General features: G+C 45.5%; 1 protein-coding gene across 1 annotated transcript in view; it reads left to right on the top strand.

Annotated features, from left to right (window-relative positions):
• Positions 1 to 5,409: 5,409 nt before the first annotated feature.
• Positions 5,410 to 21,291, top strand: part of ZBED1 (zinc finger BED-type containing 1) — a 59,688-nt gene continuing 43,806 nt past the window's right edge. The window contains exon 1 of the mRNA XM_055801432.1: positions 5,410 to 5,429. The gene's annotated coding sequence lies outside the window, so the exon portion shown is untranslated. The remainder of the gene's footprint in view (positions 5,430 to 21,291) is intronic.

Genomic DNA, 21,291 nt, shown 5'->3' on the forward strand with positions numbered 1-21,291 from the left:
CAATATGTAACTCCTGTCTCCTTCCTGCATTTCTACTCAAGAGCAGTCGATAAAGAAAATCTTTTTTTCAAAGCTGTGTTGTGCCGAGGACTCATTTAATCTGTTCTTTACTGTACCCAATAATTCTTTTTTTCTCCCCACAGATGACCATTACTCAGTACCTCTTCTTGCTGTGAAACCTCCCAAAATGTAAAGTTTTATACCCCCTTATGTTAAGCTGCGTCTTCTGAATAATGCAGATGGATTATGAACTCTTATATTTTGAGTTTTCTCATGACTTTGGCTCATCCAAATAGCTGACCAGAGGGAGGTCCATTAATTCACATCAGTGATAATTCAGAGCTTGTTTTCTGGCTCCCTTTTGAGAGGGAGATTTGTTTTATTTGTTTGATTGCTCTTCATGCCGTGTGTTCACGTCTGCCCAGGCTTTTATGCTGTGCCCATCATCATGCAATGTGAGATGACTGATAACTCTCTTCTAATTCACAGAACAGATACTGTCTCGGCAGCCGCACATTTTGGCCTAAAAAGCAGTATTTGAGGCTTGACATCTAATCTATGGATTTGTCCAATCTAATTAGTGCCACTTGCATCAGTGTTTTTATGATATAGACATACACCCACTCAGAAAATCACTAAAGCTACAGTGTCAGCTGCCAGGCAGTCGTTCCATCATGCTCGTGGTCACTTCTGGCTTGGAAATGGTTTGAAAGATGCTATAGAGATGGAAAGCTCTGAAACACATCATCAGTCCCTTAACGTGTTTTCCTATGACACTGTTCATAGTCAAGTACTCTTTAATTAGATTAGGCTTCGATTTTCACTAATTTCATTGTACTTTCTTGGAATTTGGTAAAATTCTGGGTTTTGAAGTTGGTGATAAAACTCCTACAGCAAAAAATATCTACTGTATCTATTTTTAAGACAATACACTGAGAGTTGGGCTAAATTAATATGCACTGAGCACCATGCAGCAATGCCAGACTAATTGCCATACTCAAGCTCGCTTGTTGACAGTTGCCTTTAGTATTTCTAACATGTGTGGCCCTCTTTAGTGCAGACGCATTCCAGGAGTAGTGGGCCACGTGCATTCACTGGGCATCTTGCACGTGGTTCTGACTCTCGTTCTCCAAGGAATTGTTCTGCAAGTCTTAAAATCATTCTAACAAACCAGAATTATATCCTTACATGTTTTTGCAACTAAAATTCCTGTGAAACCACTGAAAACTGGACCTGCAATGGAAGATCACATTTAGAAATGTTCAGTCTGTGTTTGACTCCCTGGAATCCCCTCCAGCTAACACCAGTGTAAATCACAAGCCTTTCACTGACACCCCTGAACCTATATGCAAAAGCAACTGCCCTAAAAAAGCAAGGGGCTTGGCTGGCTAGATATTTTCATCAGTAAAGGAATTAAAAAACATTATTTCAACCTGAACTTCATCAGTCTTCTGCCCAGTTTTCCCCTAGTCTTCACTGCAAGAGGGAAATATGTTGGGCTTGCATTCCTGCTGGTCTCAGGTTTACCGTGAGAGAGGATTAAGCAGTTACGACTCATTCCGAGCAGCCAACCCTGTTAGCACCAGCACAGACCACTGGTTGTTCCCTTCTCAAACACCACAGCCCACTTCTGGGGATTTGATGCCTTTGGATCCCTTCCCAGACCAGGGATGGGCTGTGAGTTGGCAGGATTTCTTCTGTATAGGGGAATCTGTGGTGACATAAACTCCAAGCCTGGGAATATAAACCTGACCCTCCCTTTCCAATGGATTCTAGCTGGTCTGAATAAACACCCTGGCAGGAGGGCTGGAGAGCTGACGGGGAGCGGTGATAACTTCATATTGGCTAAGGTCGCCTGTGAGCTTAACAAGAAAGAGCCAGATCTCCTTGTGCCCTCTATGTCACATAACCATTCGGTACATTAGCATGTGATTTAATTTGGGCATTTAAAGCTGCCTGCATTAGCTCGTGATTGTGGGTCTTTTCACCCATCTTTTGTGCGTGTTCTTCCTTGCAAATGCGTATTTGCTGCAGCACATTTTCAAAGCGAATTGAGAAAGAGAAAACTAAAAGCTACATGTATTAGTATTCCTGATTAATTTAATATCAGCTTACAAGGTGGAAATTAAAATGATTTTTCTGTCACTGTTATCTCTCTTCACTTGACAAAGATCGATTTCCTTCTTCCCCACTGCTTACTAATAAGACATCTGAAAACTAAGATGGTTTTTATGTTTACTTCCTTGTTTAAATCAGCTTTCTCAAGTAAGGACAGCTTTGGCAATACATTTGCTTTTTAACTTGTGATTTTTGTGTTGGCTTAGACTCCACCAGTGACAGAACATCAAACAGAGAGGCTATATATTTTTAATTACTCAGGGATGCCCTTGTGCATAACTACATGCAAATTAAACAAGCAGAATTCAAAATGTCTTCAGAACAGATTGCACATGTTACACAATCAGTCACATTTTGGGCTCAGAAATGGTGGTGCACTATTTTGCTTCTCATGCTGACAAGTACGGCGGTACCAGTCATCACTCGGTACAGCGTGGTGCCATTGCTACTGCTGTGTCTGACACTGCTAGGTTGGGTACCACTTTCTCCAGAGCTGACAAGCCAATGAAGTCTGATGGCAACACACGAATGCTCCAGTGTGAGAATCAGGGGAACAACCAGTCTAGGTGGAATGACATCTTCCTACAAAGAAAACACTAATGTCCAGTAAAAGGATTAGAAAAAATATGTCGGTTTTGGTGTCTGAAAGAATCTGATGTAAGCACCTAACCACCTGCCTCCATAATCCAGCACTCCTTTGAAGTGGGGAGGATAAACTAAGGAGCAAAGTTGCTGTTTGGAGTCCAAGCTGTGTTTTAGGAAATTGATACTTGTACCCCAGTTAGCACTACAGCTCCAGCCAAGCTGGAACTATTTCAAAAGACGAAAAACGTTTAGTGAAAAGCTCACAGTGTAAGGTGGTCACACCAAAAGGAAAAGGAAGGAAATACGGCCATCTGCATATTGCAGATGAGGAATGAAAATGCTAGAGACAGAGGCAGCATGGTGGGCATCCCTAAAGAACTCACCATTTCTCCCAGAGGAAAAAGCTGAGCTTTTTCAAAAAGTTGGGTAATGTGTTCTGCAACACATTCTCTTGGGACATTACATACCCTTTAGACTTCTTTTCGCTGTGTCAGAAGTCTCCTTATTTAGAAGTCTAACATTTCTTTCATATTTTCTCTCCATTGCCCTTTCGTAAATCCCCATGCTCAGCATTAGTAAGAATTTTTCCTCTAAGGTGTTTATGCCTGGAATACCTATACAGAATTATCTTACCTTCTTCCTCTCAAAGTTGATTATCCTTTGTTTATCCAGTCTATATGTATTTAAGTGCTAATCTTTCCTTCTCCCTCTGGATAAAGTTGCTCTTGTTCTTCTTGGGATGGGGGGGTGTGATACCTCCTCAAGGTTTCTTTCACCCTCGTCTTACACGGTTCCGCAACTTTCTTCTGTGCATCTGTATTTTTTGTATGGTTGCACCCAGAACTGAAATCCAGCTAGCGCCCTCTGTGAAAACACACCTGGCTCTGTCCCCATGAGAGATCCAAGGTGACAACTCCTTGCATTGCACCAGAAGCGGCATACGAGCAGCCTGCACCCCACCAAGGGCGCCCTTGCTGGCCACCTGCATGGGTGACCTGAGGCAAGGGTGCGTGCATCTCTGCTTGCCTCCCAGTGCAGGTCTTGGGGCACCACGTGCCTGGCGGGGCGGTTGGTCCTGGCCCGCTGTGCCGGGCCAGCAGGCAGGTGTCTGGGCACACGTCAGGCGGTGGGTGCCGAGGCTGACAGCCTGTGATGTGATGCTGTACGGGCACCTCTGGTGCTGCAGAACTCTGAGGCGAGTTGAAAGCTGCACCGGAGCTGCTGTCAGGGGGCGAGCTGGCAGGTGATGGTCTTTCGCCTGACACCATCGTCCTGTCCTAGTTTTGCGCTACCTGTCCCGTGGTGCCTTTGGTGCGTACACCAAGGGCCGCAGAGCCGCGGGGGGGTTCTTGGCGGGCTGTGGCCCACGCCGACCTGCCGGAATAAAAAAAAGCCTTTTAACGATGTCGGAGCCGGGGATGGGTGCCCTCTCGGCTTCAGGAACGGGGACTAGCCTCAGCCGCCCTCCCCGCCGCCGGCCCCGCGCCCGGCCGGTCCCCAGCGGGCAGCGAGGATGGCGGAGATGCCAAGTGCGGGCGGCGCGGTAGGGCGGGGATCGGCCACCCCACCGCACCGCACCGCACCGCACCGCACCGCACCGCACCGCCGCCACAGCCACAGCCACAGCCACAGCCACAGCCACAGCCACAGCCACAGCGCACACCCGGGCGGCGGGGCTCCCCCGCGGCGCGGCGGCGGCGGGGGGCGGGCGGGAGCGCGGGAGGCGGCGGCGGAGGAGGAGGGAGCAGGGGGCGAGCGGCGGCGAAGGGAGGGAAAACCTGGGCTGGGCGGGACGCGCCGGCCGGCGCGGTCCCAGTCTGCCGCGGCCGGGCTGCCCGCGCTGCCGGCGGCTGCCCCTGCCCCCGCACCCTCCCCCCGCGGCCGGGGGCGGCGGCGCCCGCCGCGTCCCACCCGCAACTTTCCCTCCCCCGTGGATGGCTCTCGTCGGAGACCTGCAGGGCAGCCGGGCGCTTGACACCTGTCCCCCATGGGCCGCCCCCGCGCCTAAGTTGGCCGGCGCCCGGCCGCCCTCCTCCGCAGGGCGGGCTTGAAGCCGCGGCGGGGGCCGCGGAGCCCATGGCCGGGCGCCCCGCGGCACCGAGGTGTCCGTGCGCGCCGCCCCGTCCCGCCCGCCCGGGAGCCGCCGCGCCCGCCGGAGCGCCGCAGCGGGAGCGCTGAGGGAGGCAGCCCCCGGCGCACCGCCACCGGCTCGGCGCCAGCCGCCGTTGCCCGCCGGGTCGCTGGCGGCGGCGGCGGCGGCGGGGGCGGCGGGGGGGCCGCGGGATCCGTCCGCGCTCGCTGCCCCCGTGTAGTTCCCGAGTCGCCTGTGTCCTCGGCGGCGGCCCGCGGGTGACATGCAGTCCCTCATCTCTCCGGTGACCAAGGCTATCCTGGTGGCTTTGTTCATCTTCGCCATCCTGCTGATCCTCTACGTGATTCTGTGGTACATCTGCCGCGATGTGGATTGCGACCATGGGATCTGAGCGGTGCCGCGGGGCCAGGGCTTAGGAGCCGGGATTCACCCCGCGGGGCCGGGAGCGGCAGCGGCAGCGGGAGCCCCGCCGGGCGGCAGCCGCCGCCACCGCGGCCGGAGCAGGGGAAGGGGAAGGAAAAAAAAGAGAAAAAAAAAAAAAAAAAAAAAGGAAGAGCCGAGCCGAAAGCGCCCGGAGGACAACTGCAATCAAGGAACCAACCTGAGCTTGACCTTCAGAGACCAGGGTGACCCGGTGAGTCCCCGCTCTCCGCGGCGCGGGAGATGTGCGGATGCGGCGGGGCTCCCTCCCTGCCTGCCGCCCTGCCTGCCGCTCGCCCCACGCCGCGCACACACACACACACACGCACTGACACACGCACGCACACGGATGTGGCACGGGCGCCCCTCGCACGCGCGCGCACACACACACGCGCACACACACACACACACACACACACTGACACACGCACGCACACGGATGTGGCACGGGCGCCCCACGCCGCGCACACACGCGGGCACACACCGGTAGATGTGCGCGCCCGGGTGCCTGCTGCGCGCATGCATGCGTGTCCCCAGGGGACAAGCAGGACCCGTCCCGCTGCCCGCGGTACGTTGTGCCTGCCCCCGTCCCCCTGTGTCCCCCGCTTTAAATCCACCGAGGTGACAAGGCGCAAAAGGCAGCGCGCCCGCGGGAGCGGCCGGGGCCGGGCGCGGGTGCGGTGCGGGTGCGGTGCGGGAGGAGCGGCGGGCGGCCGCCGCGCTGCCTTTGCGGCCCCACATTGGTATGCAGGCGGTGGCTGCGCCGCCAGGCAGACCGAAAAGGTGAGCCCGAGGGGTGGGGGAAGCCAGCGCTTTGTCAGCCCGGGGGCAACCCGGGGAAGTAACGGAAAATGCAGGGGAAGATGTCGGGTACCCGGCGGGCAGCAGCTGGCAGACTTCGGGGAGGGGATGCGGAGCGGGGTGCGTTTCTCCTTCCCAGGGGCAGGTTGGTGGAAGGAGGCGGGGAGGTGGCAGAGAAATGTGCATGGGAAGTTCTGGATGGCAGCGGTCCTTGCCTGGTCTCACCCACACTGCTTTTCCTACCTCTCCGCAAAAGGGTTAACACTCAAGGGTTAAACACATGTCCAAGCCCGGCAATGACTGAAAATGTTGATAAAAATTTGCAATTGATGAACATGTACGTGTCGGGCACTAAAGGAGATGTACCCTGCCCAGCCGTTTTCCCACCTGAGAGAATTTGTTGTTGGCTATTTCTGCTCTTACTGTTTGGTTGTGTTGAATATTGTGTGTTGAAGTGGGGAGACAGCAACACATCGTGTTTAAAGTGAAAAAGACCTACTGAAAGAAAAAACGGTCCTGAACACTCTGGCTGTGAATGCTTCTGTCTTGACAGACAAGCTGTCAGGAATCGGAGCAAACTCCAGCTGCGTGCGTTATCCATGGCAGGGATGTATTTGGACGCCGCAGGGTGCGGGTGTATATACGCAGCAGGGAATAAGAGAAAAATCAAATTCGGGTTTAAAGGGGGGGAATGGGGACCCAGCGAGTGTGAGCTGCAATTGTGTGATCCAGGATGATTTGACGTTGAGTGTTGGTGGCCAAAGAAAGCTCACCTTTGCAACAGGGGTCTGAATTTGTAAGAAACCCATTTGGAAGTCAGTTCTCTTGCCATTTTGGTTTGTGCTTCTGTTCAGATTGTATTTCGAAGGGCTTTTGACCTGACTAGTTGATCAAACATGACATTACCGTTAACGCACCCTACTAATGTGATTATAGCAGCAGTGACATTGATGTTTCCTTGCCCTGCAACTACAGTAGCAATGCATTTGTTTACTTCCCCCATGCACACTCTGACATGTCTGTTACCCAACAGCTCTGAACAGCAAGGGAAGAAAAGAGGAGGAGGAGGGGAAAGCTATTAAAGGCATTTAAAAATGGTCATAGCTCTGTTTTCCTTACATGTTTCATTATGTAGAAATAAAAAAACCTCCAAGTCCTCTCCTCCACCCCCCCCCCCCCCACCTCCCCCCCAGTTTCACCAGTCAGTAAACATGTTTTACCTAAGTGGCAAAAACCTCTTCACACTTTGGTGTGTCGGGTTGTGTCACATGTTCCCTTCCGAATTAACAGCGGTGAGCACCTTCTACCCCTCTTCCAGCTGGCAGGAGCTAGTAGGCGATGCGATTATAGGGGCTCTGCTGTTTAGTGTTAATTATTTCACAGTAAATCAGTATTTCAAACTGTTAGTTACAGAACTGAACAGAACATGGCAAATTAAAATGGTTTTCACGAAACTTGAAATACTGACAGATATGTGTGCATGTGATATGACCAAATGTATTTTATAGTACCCATCATAACTAACGTTAATTAGCTTAATATTTGAAGAAACTGTGAAATAGTTCATTCAGTCATTGTCCAAGCATTAGTGTTTCCAACTGGCTCATTATTATTTTAAGCATATCGTTTCTAGGAGACAAGGCATACAAAATATTTTTTTCTATCAGCTTTTATTCTAAATAAGGTAAATATATATGTGTTTATAAAGAAATATGTATATATGTATTTGTAGAAACACTAGTGGGTATTTTCTAGCCTAGCACAACTGAAAAATAAGCGGAGCAGTGGCTGGCAATATCACATTTGATTTATCATTGAAATCAGAGATTTGTTGGCTTTGGATCGATACTATGTATGTTCATTGTTGTGTGTTAAATGCAAAGCCCTAAATATATGAAACCCACCTTTCCTATTGCTGTGACGCCTGATATAAGAAGATGAAATCCTGGCCTTGCTGAAATCAGTGTGGAATTTTAGTTTGTTTTGATGGAGTCAGAAAAATATTGACAGATTTGATGTGAATTTGAAACAGCAGGTCGTTACTGAAGTTGTGAGAACTATTGAAAGAGTAAACAAGGGCAAACTGGTTTACAGTGAAGTGCCTACAAACCTTATTTTTACATTTATTTACTTGCTTGCTTAGAAGTTTGGTGACAATTTTATTTGTATTTAGTGTTATTAGGTGCTCCTACCCCAGCTCAGCAGTTTTCACCAGCTTGCTCTCTCTTAATGTATGGTAGTGTTTCAAAGGTGATAGCTGAAATATAATCTGCGACTGAGATCCAAAGTACGACAGCATCAGTTATGTGCAGATTACCTGTAAGTATTTTTTGCCATAAGATGGGTTGTAACATCATGAGTAGTACCTTTGTTCAAGGCAAAGACAATTTGTTATCATGTTCCTACTTGAGCTGAGCAAAATCTTTGCGATACTGCAAAAGTTGGTGGTGTCATAGGCTGAAAGTGTATTCTTAGTCCAAAAGCAATTTAATAGGCTATTCAAGCATTGTGTAAAAGGATCTTTCAAAGCTTTTCCTTTTTGTGTGAAAAGGACTGTGAAGAAGTTACCAGTGCTTCATCAGCAGAAGTGTAATGAATTCTATGGATTAATTCTTCCAGCAAGGCAGCATGCTATAGCTGGGTCCCAGGAACCCTGTCACGTCTGACTTAAACATACAGTATGTTTCTGGATAAAATCATTCTCTACTCAGTCCCTATTCAGGCAAATTCCCTGAAGGTCTATTAAATATTTTCTGGAAGTGGCACCTAAGTGTAACTGGACAATGCGTATCACAGGTTTGCTTATTTTCTAGTTCCTTCCTCATGAAGTGGATTAACAGGAGTCAGTGTCTTTACGGTATGCCCTCTGTGCATCTTACACCATTTCCCTAAAACAGGCTTAAAATGAGCACTGAAGATCATTCCAGCGTAGGAGGGTCTCTGCAGAGATGAAAGGTTAGCTAAGGTTCAGGGGTGGCCAAGGCTGCATCCTCGTTGTCCTTCCACTCCAGGTGAGTGTAGAGTAACCTTCAGGCTGCTGTCGAGCAGGACACTTCGATCTGCCCTACGCAGCTCCAGCCCTGTCTAGTAGAGGGCTTGATGCAGGAGTGATTTTCTACCATCTTTCATGAAAGAGGTCAGACACGACGATTTTGTAGTTGTTCCTCATGGCTATAAAATCCGTGATCTTTGATTATTGGTAATGTGACAAGCACTCGCTATGATTTTTATGTTTATAAACACCTTGGAGGTGGGATTGTGAGGATTAATTGTATGGTTTATGCCATGATTGTAACAGTTGAAACTGGCAAGGCCCTTTAAATGACAAAATTTTGGGGCAGTGTTAGGGAATACAGTGCCACTGTAACAAGTGTATCAAACCTGCAGCGTGAGCTGGCCATATCTTCTTTCTTTGCTAGAATAACAGTCTTGCATGGTAATGTTAATGCAAACTCTGGTGGTGGTGTAATAGAGTTCTAAAGAACAGGAGTGTTTGCTCTTCACCTAAAGAGCAGGCTCTGCGCCTACATCAGGTACGTATGGACCATTATACGTTAGCCTGACGCGCTCCCTCCCTCCTGCACGGCACTGCTTCAGGGCTGCAATTGGACATTAAAATATATGGAAAAATTCCACTGACGTTTTTCAACAGATGACTTTTCCCCCAGTTATTCTGTGGTGTTTGAGTGTTTTCTCCTTTTCCTCTTAAGCGTCAATCCTCTGAACTGTGACTATTTAGTCCATAACACAATTTGTAGGCAAACTGCACAAACTGATTTTCCTGAAGTGGGCTGACAAAATGATGAGTGCATTAGAAAGCAACACACACTTGCTTATTTGTCGGTATACGTTAAACTAGGTTTTTCAAGTAAATGTCTTTTAAAATAGCCTTTTTTAAAAAATTTTAGTGTGCTGCATTTAATATGCATAGCTAATATGGTTCATATAGTTGCGCACCAGCATCTGTTCTTGTTAGAGGCATTCTGATAGCTTTCAGAATTTTACCCAAATGAGAAAATTTGAGCTTCAGATTGGAGTGACTTACAATGCTGGCTGCTGTTCAGAATTACATCCTTATTTTGAATGTTTTGATGCACTACTTTGGAATACTAAAGATTCTTGCTGGCGTTTTCACAAGTCACCATTAAATTAAATCATATGTAAAGGATACCAATAAGGTGACATTCAGAGTTTCTTTGTAGAATATATTATGAATGTGGATTATGGTTGAGAAAAAAGGTGTGGAAAAAATTGATTGTTATTGATTAACAACAAGAAAAGAATGGGAAAAGAAAGAACGAAGAATGTTATATCAATGTGAAAGATTCAAATTTTAAAACCCACAGCTAATGTGGAGTAAAATGCTAGGCTCATAGAATAAAAATTGCCATTTTCCTATACAGAAAGTATATATACATATATACACACACATATACGTACGTGTGTGTATATGTGCACATTCCTATGTACAATCTGCGTGATCAAATTAGAAATCTGCATCTCTAGAACAAGCTGAGAACCTTTACATGCATGATTTTATTCCTTTATCCTTGAAACCTGGCTCTATTATCGCCCAATATGCATTAACTTTAAAACCAGATAGTGTTGCAGATGCTTTCTTGAGGATTTTGTGGTCAAACACGAGTGATTCTGTACACTGAAATTATAAATGGATCATTCCTACAAAGAAAATGCTAGCACTCTGTTCACTTTGGGGAAAAAAATGAGTTCAGGTTTTATGGGCTAGAAGAAATACATTAATAACATAGATTTTGTGTCTTGTTTTTTCCACTGACCTCAAAGTCCTCATGTATTAGGGAAAAAGCATAAGTAATTAACCTATTACGACCGAGAAATATATCTGAGGAAAGAGAATCTGAGAGAGAAGACAGTAGAACTGTAATATCTTGGCTAAAAACAGTAATAGCCAACACCTCCTTACAAAAGTCCAAATGTTTCAGGTAATACATCTTTAGTACTTAAGTCTTTAAGTACAAAGCAGGAAAGAAACCCCCTGAAGTTATGAGTGCTAAAACTTACGCACAGTGAAACCGGCTACATGATTATGATGCTTTTTTGGAATTACGGTGTTTTATATAAAGCCTGCCTGAGAGAATATTTAGGTTTGTGTGCAACAGGGAAATGTATGTACCAAGGGCTTGGGGGGGGGGGGGGGGGGGGAACAACAAAAAAGCAGCAGCCTTTTGTATGAGTAGCCTCTTCCATATTTATTGCATATTGGGGTAAACCTGGACATGTGAAGAAAATTTCGTTTGCTATTCAATATCCGTTTCAGTAGTAGGTTGCATGCGCTGTAAACACTATTAAATGAATACCCAACAAACTGATCATGATACTTGCAGCAAAAATTAAAAAAGATCTTCATTAAGTTGTGGTCTTTATGCAATATGTATATGACATAGTTAGATAACTTGCATGACATGTTTCATATATATCTCTTTCAATTTAATGTATTTCTGAACATACCATCATCACCGCCCTTGAGAGACATGTATGTATAAATGGGCTTAAAACTAAATTTACAATCAATGTCCATTCTAATAACTTTGTTTTATTTTGTACTGTAATACCATTCTGACACACTTAATAGGGACTATAACTGTATGGGAGTTTAATGAAGTTTTGGTATTGGTGAAGATAAAAGGAAGACATTGTGAGCATACAGAAAAAAACATAATCAGGATATGTTTCTAATGAATGATATAGAGTAATTGTACTTGGCTGCAGTGTCCATGGAATGGTGGATTTTGAGATCTGTAGGGCAGTAAGGAGGGCACACGGCAAGCTCACCACCCTGGCCTTCAGAGATATGCTTGGTAGAGTACCCTGGGATAGAGCCCTGGGGGGAAGAAGAGCCCAGGAAAGCTGTTTAATGTTCAAGGATCACCTCCTCCAAGGGGAGAAGCGATGCATCCCAACAAAGAGGGAGTGGGGCAAAAGCAGCAGGAGGCCTGCGCGGATGAACAAGGAGCTCCTGGGCAAACTCAAAGACAGAAAGGAAGCCTGCAGAGGGTGGGAGCAAGGACAGGTAGCCGGGGAGGATAGAGAGCAATTGTCTGAGCAGCCAGGCACCAGGTTAGGAAAGCTGAAGCCCTGATAGAATTCAGTCTGGCCAGGGATGTCAAGGGCAACGAGCAAAGCTTCTATAGGTATGTCAGTGATAAAAGGAAGATTAGGGAGAATGTGGGCCCCCTCCAGAAGGAAACTGGAGACGCGGCTACCTGGGATATGCAGAAGGCTGAGGTACTCAGTGACTCTTTTGCCTTGGTCTTCACCAGCAAGTGCTCCAGAACTGCCCACTGTAGGAGAGGATCCGGTTTGAGACAGTCTAAAGAACCTGAAGGTGCACAAGTCCATGGAGGTGATGAGATGTATCCGCAGGTCCTGAGGGAACTGGTGGACGAAGTGTCTAAGCCACTGTCCATCCTATTTGAGAACTTGTGTCAGTCCAGTGAAGTTCCCACTGCCTGGAAAAGGGGAAACATAACCCCTGCTTTTAAAAAGAGGAAAAAAAGAAGACCTGGGGCCCTCAGGGAGTTTGCCAATGCCACCAAGCTGTGTGATGTCGTCAACATGCTGGAGGGAAGGGATGCCATCCAGAGGGACCTTGACAGGCTTGAGAGGTGGGCCCCTACAAACCTCATGAAGATCAAGAAGGCCAAGTGCAAGGTGCTGCAGGTGGGTCTTAGCAATCTTAAGCACAAATACAGGCTGGCTGGAGAATGGATTGAGAGCAGCCCTGAGGAGGAAGACATGGGGGTGTTGGTGGACAAGAAGCTCAACGTGACCCAGCAGTGTGCATTTGCAGCCCAGAAAGCCAGCCGTATGCTGGGCCACATCAAAAAAAGCATGACCAGCAGGTCAACGATTCTCCCCCTCTTCCCCACTCTTGTGAGGCCCTGCATGGAGTGCTGCATCCAGCTCTGGGGGCCCCAGTATAGGAAGGACATGGAGCTGTTGGAGCAATCTGGAGGAGGGCCGCGAAGGTGATCAGAGGGATGGAGCACCTCTTCTGTGAAGACAGGCTGGGAGAGTTGGGGTTGTGGAGCCTGGAGAAGAGAGGGCTCTGGGGGACCTTACAGCAGCCTTCTGGTACCTAAAGGGGGCCTGCAAGAAAGCTGGAGAGGGGCTTGTAATGAGGGCACGTAGTGGTAGGACCCGGGGGGGGGGACGGCTTTACAGTGGAAGAGGGCAGGTTTAGATTAGATATAAGGACGTAATTCTTCACTGTGAGGGTGGTGAGGCACTGGAACGGATTGCCCAGAGAAGCTGTGATGCCCCATCCCTGGGAGTGTTCAAGGCCAGGCTGGATGGGGCTCTGAGCAACTTGGTCTAGTGCAAGGTGTCCCTGCCCATGGCATGGGGTTGGAACTCTATGATCTGTAAGGTCCCTTCCAACCCAAACCATTCTACAATTGTATGATGCTATGAACTGTAATGTGAGTTAAGAGATAAGGAATATGCATTTATTCATTGATGCAATGAAGCAGGGAGTTGGCCCATCACTGCATCTGTCAACTTCTGCCCTCAGTCCACTGCAGCCTGAGCATTCACCTCAGTTTGAGGACTGTGGCACAAAAGTAACACATCTTTACAATGACATACTAGATTATTCCTTGTGGATTCCTGTGAGTCCTGTTAACCCCTGCTAGGGCACAAACATATGACCTCAGGCAGAAAGTAATAATAATCACAGTAATAATACCAAGATATGAATAGATGTTTTCTTTCAAGGCTCTTAGGGTACTGCCCAGGGGTTTCTCGATCTGTCATCTGCATTTTAGGTACAAAGAAAGAAAGTTATGGGGGGATCCAGTGACTTTTTAAGCCACCTAGCAGTTCAGTGACAACATACGGGATAATCTTCAAACACTTGCTTTTCTCCTGTTAAAGATGACAGAGTGCATTCTTCTCATGTTTGCAGGTGATGCCAAATTAGGGGCACCAGCCAACAGACTCAGGGGCAGAGCTGCCTTTCAGGGAGACCTAGGCAGGGCCTGCAGGAACCTTATGAAACTCAACAGTGAAATTTCAGGTCCTGCACCATGGCAGGAAGAGCCTCTGCAACACCACGAGCTGGTGATGGATAGGCTGGGAAGCAGTTCTGTGGAAGAAGCCTTGCGGTGGTGGTGGGCAGTGAGCTGAACGTGAGCCAGCTGTGGGCATTGGAGGCAAAGGCAACCAACAGCCTCTGGGGCTGTATGAACAGAAACAGAGACCATAGATTGAGGGAAGGGACCACACAGGACTTTTTAGATCACATCTAGATACTGTGTTTGGATTTGGTCCTCCCAGCGCAGAACAGGCACGGACAAACTGGTGGTGGCTCAGCAGAGGGGGCAGTGGGGGCTGGAGCATTTGCCCTATGAGGAGCAGCTGGAGAAGCTGGGCTGGGTCAGTGTGGAGAAGGGTTGGCTTTGGGGGCACCTAATAGTACCACTGCCTGCAGTCCGTAGAAGAAGTCACCAAAGAGATGGACCTGGGCTTTTAACAGTGGTGTATTGGGAGAGGATAAGAGACAATGGTCATAAATTGAAGGAAGGGAGGTTTGTACTGGATATAAGGAAAATCTTTTTCCCTATGAGCACAGTCAGGCAGGTTGCCCAGAGAAGTTGTGTAGTCTCCATCCTTGGATGCTTTCAAGACCCCTTGAGCAAGGTCGTCTGACCTCAAGGCTGGCCCTGCTTTGAGCAGAAGAGTGGACTACAGACCTCCTGAGGTCCCTTCCAACTTGAATTGTCCTAAGACTGTAGGATCCTATGAACCATGTACTCCTGAGAATCTCCTACTGAAATGAGCTTGCTTCTACTGGCTTGCTTGTTGTAATGCACTCTCTCTCTTAATATGTGCTAGCTAGGTAAGCCAAAAAGATGGAGGCACAGAACTGGGGCTGGGTCAGAGTGGGGATCTGTTCTTAGTAACCCTGGTCATCCTTACATTTTACACCTATAGCTGCTACACAACACTTTTGGGTATGGCATGGTCTGGAGCTGAAGTGGTACATGGCAGCGCATCACTAGAGCAGAATGACCACTGTGCTGACATGTGCATGGAGAATAAAGCCAACACAGATAATAGTCGCCTGAAGGTTGAAGACAAAAACCACAATGCACTTATAGCCTGTTTAATTCTTACACCTCTGTGGGGACTCTAGCACATTTCTAGGAACTGGAAATAAATTCAGTTACATCACTCTGACTAGAATATAATCATGCTGGGCATACTTTTGTACAGTATAATATTTTCCATAATCTTGTCCAATTTTTATTTCACTTTGTGTTTGTCTTCAGCTGTACAAAGCTTGTTACATTAACTATGATGTCCATACAGGTAGCTGATCCAGTAGGATTTTCAGGTATTGCCTGGCTTGAATGTGAACGGCTTTGAAGAGAAAAGCAGTCCCATGGGAACTGTGTGGTTTAGCATCAAACCTGTCATCTCATACCTAGGCTACTCATGGTTTATATTTAGGTGGAGAACTGAATACTAACTGGAGGAAAAAGTACTTAATGCTGTTGTACCTTTTTTTCCCAGGTAGAAAAAGCCTTCTCCTCGGCACTTGAAGTGGTGCCATGACACCTACCTGATGTTTTGGGTGGTGGGCAGGTGCTGGTGAGAGCAAGGAAGTTTCATAAGGTGATAGTGGACCTGCTTTATTCTGATGTTTCAGTGGACACCCAAGTTTATCCCGAAATTACAAGACTAAGCTATCAAAAGTAATTATTTTCAGTGCAAATCCAAAATAACTGAGAGCTGCAGTGCATCTAGTGTCAGGGGTTCAAACTTTGATTCTGTCATGTTAGTACACAGGTTCACTGCCACCTCCTTACTAAACTCATGGAAAGCCACATTTGTGTATCTCGTTTGATTTTTTTTTACTTGAAGATATTTCAAATCATAATGAAAAGCATTCTGAGCCTAGAAAAATACCCAGAATGTCACATATTTGAATGCATAAACTACTGTTTTTGAAATTCCTGAAGTGACTTCAATTTTTTTCTTATGTGGGCTTACAAGCCTGGAGAGACTTTAAATTAAAGGTGGAAGAGAAGAGAAAACTTGCTTTTTAGATGAGTTTATGAAAGCTCTCTTAGTTCTAAAACTTAATTATGTATGAAGCAGCAAGATCCTGTACTGAGTATTAAATTCACATAACTACTCCCTTTTTAAGATCTTACAGAGTACTCAGGTGAATTAACTACATATAGTATATCTAATGTATTTATTCCAGAACTTCTATGAACCTACTGCCTTTAGGAATTAAATATTTGACTATTCCTGTCCCAGGAACAAGACATTGACACCAAATTCATTTAACTTTAGTCTGTGTGTTAGGGGTGCTGTGGATTGCAAGGGTAAATGTGTGACAGTATTATGAAATAGTATTACCTTTACTATCAGCCAAAGGTTTCTTCTCTTACTTCTGGCTTCACTAATAAGGTCAGTTGGAAGGTGGAGCACAACAGAGGAGGCTGGGACAGGCCTGGAAGACACCGCAGCTGCTATCGTGAGTCATTCTCTTTTAATCACGTAGGCAAAATCCTATATGCATGTGGGATGATACATAAAGGCAAAATTTTGCTTGCTGTGGAGGAGCTGTTCATTTGTTACAAACATCAGCTGACTTTAGTGGAGCGGTGCCAATTTCTGTTAGCAAAGGCTTTGGTTCTGAGGATACATGGATGCATTAATGAAGGGTTGAAGTCCTTCTTCAGGCTGCAGACAGTAGCAGCCAAGTAAGTGATGTAGCTAGGATGACATCCAGCCACCTTTGTCACTCTTCAGCTCATGTAGCCAAATACCCCTTTTTTAAAAAAAACTGATTTGCAATGACTGATGTGACACACAGATCTTAAAGATAGTAATGTTTACTAATGATGTGTAATGTGTGTTCTGTATAAAAAGCTGCTAAATTATAAAGGCAAACTGTTACCTCACGAGATAAAACTGTTCATGGTATACGGTTGAAAAATATAGGTATGTAATGCATGCCTTTGATTCAGCAGATTTCATGAAAGAAAGTAAAAGAATCAGCACTCCAAAAAGAGCCTCTGTACCTACCAAAAAGGAGTCATTCCTGGTTAAGCTTGTAGCTATGCTGCTGCTGTTTTATGAATGCCAGCTAGGCAAACTAAACTCACTATACATGGTTTGGTCCTCTAGATGATTGGCAAGTTGAATGGTTCTTGCAATAACTGTAAAAATAACTAAAAATCTGTTGAGTTTCAGCAAGGAGAGGGCTAACTGGAAGACAGTGTTGTGGTTTATCCCCAGCCGGCAACTAAGCTTCACCCAGCTGCTCGCTCACTGCCCCTGGTGGGATGGGGGAGAGAACTGGAAGAGCAAAAGTGAGAAAACTCGTGGGCTGAGATAAAGACAGTGTAATAGGTAAAGCAAAACCCATGCATGCAAGCAAAGCAAAACAAGGAATTAATTCCTGCTTCCCATGACAGGCAGGTGTTGAGCCATCTCCAGGAAAGCCGGGCTCCATCATGTGTAGTGGATGTTCGGGAAGACACATGCCATGATGCTGAATGATCCGCCCTTCTCCCAGCTTTACGTGCTGAGCATGATGCCATATGGTATGGAATATCCCTTTGGTCAGTTGGGGTCAGCTGTCCCAGCTGTGCCCCCTCCCAACTCTTTGTGGCCCTCCAGCCTTCTCAGTGGCAGGACCTAAGAAACTGAGAAGTCCTTGGCTTGGTATAAACATTACTTGGCAACAACCAAAGACATTATTCTCACACCAAATCCAAAACACAGCACTGCATCAGCTACTGAGAAGAAAATTAACTCTATCCCAGCCAATACCAGGACAGGCAGCATCTGGGATGGGGTGTACTGGTGGTAGCTGTGCTTCAGGGGTTGAGGAAAGTTTTGCAGGACACCTCACTAATAGCTGGAGTGAGAGTTTGGCATATAGTATGGCGTGGATGGACTGATGGCAGGCAAATTGTTTGGGAACTTGCAAACCCCAGGTAAGTCTGGGAATGCCAGGCCTTGCGATGCATTTCTCACATGGAGACACTTTGAAGACAGAGATGAGTCTACCCTTACAGGCGCTGTCTAGCATCTGGTGAGGAGAGGAAGTGTAGAGCTAGACCGTGACTTCAGGACATGCCGTATTGTGGCAGTCAGCCTTTGGTGCAGGCTGGAAAAGAAGCTCAAATGCACAATACGAAATACGTAGTGATGTGCCTTAACAACCTGATGTTGTGACCCAGTGTGGGCATGTATTGATGTGGATAATGAGTATTGTATTAAATAACATTTTAATCTGTGTAGTGAGATGTATTTCTTAATTTTCCATTTTTGTGATAGCTGTTGGTTGAATTAAGCTTGTGAATAACCTTTCTTTTACATTCCTGTGATGCCTGCACTGGTACTTTAACTTCATTTATCTTTGAGCTACAGTTTTATGAGCAGAACAGGTGCTTGAACTGTGAAATCCATTTATTTTTCTCTTAATATTTTAGTTATATAAATTGTAAGAGTGTAGATGTTGCGCCCTTAATCAGGTGAATGGTGTCTACCTCTTGATTTAGGTTCTGACACAGTATCTTCACGCTTCTTTATCCTAACATACAGCCCTACAGCCACCTGCCAGCCTCAGCCCACCAAAGCTGTTCTGCTGGAAATCTTGTGCTGGATTTCCCTTTCAACATGTAGCGATGGGTTTTGTGTCCTGATAGGGGACAGGCTAGAAAATGCAAAATTACCATCACCTTTATGCACCATGATATAGGAGAAATAAAGTGCTTTCTGTGCAGAAAGTGACTACGTTTTTCTCTCTTGCTGTAATAGTAGCAGATGGCACTTGTGGCCCAGAATACTTTGTCCTTTGAATAATGGTCCTTGCTGAGGAAAGCTTGGTTTTGTTTTTTGCATGTGTAAGAAGCAGATTTTTTAAATAATAAAAGCACAAGCAAATCTTATTCTTTTCCTGCATTTTGCTGGATTTTTTAACCAATTGTAATGGTTCTGTTTGTTGAAACGTTCTCTTTGATCTGTATTACATTAATGTTTGCACCAAAATGATTTGTTATTATGAATTTAAAGAGATGTTACACATATGCACTTATGTACACACATTTATTATTGATGATGCTTGGAATAGAAGTGGTCATTTCTCATTTGCCCATTTCCACTGAACAGACCTTGATTTCCTTGTTTTGCTTAGTTTTAGGGCACGGTTTATTACGTTGGCTGGGTCAGTGCCCCAGAAATGAAGGGTGAGACCACTTGGCTTGCAAAAGCAGCTCCTGGAATTCCTGACAGTCTGAAGTTTCTATGGATTTCCATTACATTTATGTCAACTTTTAGTGAAGACAGGACTGAGAACGAAAGTAGACTCTCACAGATTAAAAGCACTTCTGAATGGACTTAATCTCTGGTCAAGATGGTGACCTGTCCATGCCTGCCTCCTTTCCTCCTTGGCACCTTAGGTTAGAGGATTCTCTTTTTCAAGAGCATCCTCAGCTTCGGCACATGGCAGTGGAATGCCCTTCTATCAGTGCTGAAGTGCCATGGGGATCCCGTGGTCTTGTAACTGCCAACACTCAGATTTGGAAAGTCTCTTGGTTCTCACCTGACCTGGACATGCTCAGCTCTTACTTTTTTGGATAGTGATATGTATATGTATATGTATCTTTATATACATTTATATACATTTTACAATTTAATATAAATATAAAATATAAATGATAAAATCCTTTTATATAGCTTTATGTATAAAATAAATCTAAATACACAGCTATACAGAAACATAAATCAGAAAATGAGGAATTAATTAAGGAAAGGAGAAAGGAAGAATTAATTTTAGTTTGCTACATTGATTTATTATTAAGTTAAGGACAAAAAGAGTAAATAAAAGTAAAGAATAAATAATACTTCTTCCGTTAAGAAACCTGCTGTTCTCTGTCTCAGTTAGCTAAAACATGAGTATTTCTATAATCATCTCACAACCCCCCCCCAACAAACTACAGTAGCATCTGTGGGTTTAGCACTGTGGCAAGGTTTTTCTTTTTGTATTTGAGGATGGTTTGTACCTTTTTACACTGAGCAAGACCTACTGGAAAAGGCCTAGTCAATTTGTAGAGAAAATTGCTGATTTTCCCATAAATTTAAGTGCACTGGTGTGGAAAGGATGCTCTTACACTTCAAAAACATTTTTCAAATGTAAACAGTGGTCGGCTTTGACCAGCCTGCATTTGTGTTTGCTCAGGACCCAACACCCTGGAGGCAGAATACTGTAGTAGTAGGAAAAATATCACCGTAAAAATGGAACAAGAACTTTGGTAACAGGAATAATATCTGGCCTCTGTATTGTAAATACAAAAACTACTAGCACTGCGATGTTGAGACACTTTATGGAAGAGATGGATGTTAGCCCCCCTGCTTTAAAGGAGAGGAAACCAAAGCCAAGGATGCTGTGGGGACTTTCCTGAATTCACCACCTGGACCGTGGAAGAACAAGGCTTATAAGTGGACTCCGCACTCCTCAGTCCAGTAAGCTACCCTTGAAACTGCTCTGGAACGAGATAATGATGTTGATGATTACTGTGTTTTGATCTGAGAATGTAGTGGTAATGGGTTACATATCACTACACTATCATTTTATGTAATTTTCCAAACATTTATAAATAATTCAAACTCCAGGTTGGATGCAGCACATCAAAGATATCTTGTCACATCCCCTTGTCTTTTTACATCAAAGGAGTGTTGGAGACAGTTATAGCCATTAAATAAACTGCAGGATTTTGAACTGAATGACATTTGTGTGCCAGACTGACTTATAATGGGAAAGTGAGAGCTTTGCTAGTAAATCTGGTTAAGAGTGCTGCCATCCCTAGGACAGTCAAAGGAGTATATTGACACTGGAAACCTTTGTAATTTTAAAGAAAGACTAAAATCTGTTGACAAGATGAAAGAAGGCTGTTGGGTAGAGAGGCCAGGTTCTTCACTGTGACCGTTCCTCTTAAATAACGTCATTATTATTAATGACATGTTATCCTTGTCAGCTTATGCAGAAGTGGGAACTGCTGCTTTCAGCGAAAAGAAACAGGATCCCAGGCTCCAATTAAAAACAAAAGCAAACCTAAACTTCAGATTTGATTTTATTAAAATGTAAAACTAGAGATGTTTGAAGATACCTGACCTTCAAGCTCTTTTCTTAAATATGGGAACAAGAGTTGGTGTGGCTGAATGTTTAAAGTTGCATGAATGAACACATTTAGAGATGGATGTGGTGCAGG

The sequence above is a fragment of the Falco peregrinus genome, chromosome 4, assembly GCF_023634155.1.
Source record: "Falco peregrinus isolate bFalPer1 chromosome 4, bFalPer1.pri, whole genome shotgun sequence".
Taxonomy (NCBI): domain Eukaryota; kingdom Metazoa; phylum Chordata; class Aves; order Falconiformes; family Falconidae; genus Falco; species Falco peregrinus.